This window comes from Colobus angolensis, unplaced genomic scaffold (assembly GCF_000951035.1).
Source record: "Colobus angolensis palliatus isolate OR3802 unplaced genomic scaffold, Cang.pa_1.0 Scaffold8, whole genome shotgun sequence".
Classification (NCBI taxonomy): domain Eukaryota; kingdom Metazoa; phylum Chordata; class Mammalia; order Primates; family Cercopithecidae; genus Colobus; species Colobus angolensis.
The window spans coordinates 14990585-14991540 of NW_012121820.1; positions in this window are offsets into that span (position 1 = coordinate 14990585).

Here is a 956-nt window from a genome sequence, read left to right on the forward strand (position 1 = left end):
AAAACTTGCAAAGGCTATTGTACGCCACGAGACTTGAATAAAGGAAAAAGTCATATCCACTTTTGGCTAGAAGAGTCAATAAAGAAAAGATATCATCTTTCTATCTTTTCATCTATAATTTTAATGGAATGCAAGCAAACATACCAACAGGATTATTTTGGAACTTGACATACTGATTCCAAAGATCATGCAGGGAAATCAAGAAAAGTTCTGAAAAAAAAGAGAAACATGGGAGACAAACTCTGCCAGATCTTAAAGTGTATTATAAAGTGACGATAATAAACAGTTCATGGCCGGGCGCGGTGGCTCAAGCCTGTAATCCCAGCACTTTGGGAGGCCCAGACGGGCGGATCACGAGGTCAGGAGATCGAGACCATCCTGGCTAACACGGTGAAACCCCGTCTCTACTAAAAAATACAAAAAACTAGCCGGGCGAGGTGGCGGGCGCCTGTAGTCCCAGCTACCCGGGAGGCTGAGGCAGGAGAATGGCGTGAACCCCGGGAGGCGGAGCTTGCAGTGAGCTGAGATCCGGCCACAGCACTCCAGCCTGGGTGACAGAGCGAGACTCCGTCTCAAAAAAAAAAATAAATAAATAAATAAACAGTTCATTGCAAATTCAGAAATAGAAAGATGAATGGAGCAGATGAGCAAGTCTGGAAGTAGACCGTAATATTTAAGGTCATTTAATAAATAATAAAAGTGGCATTTACATTAGTGTAGAAAAGACGGATTACTCACTAAATATTGTTGGTGCAACTGGCTAGTTGTCTGAAAAGAAATTCAGCTGGAGACTTACTGCAAACCTATGCCAGGATAAATTCCATCTGGATAAATAAATTATGGTACATGCATGCAATAAAATACTACACAGCAATGAAAATGAACCGCAGCTGCACACAACATGAATGGATCTTAAAAACAATGTTGGCCGGGCACAGTAACTTACACCTGTAATC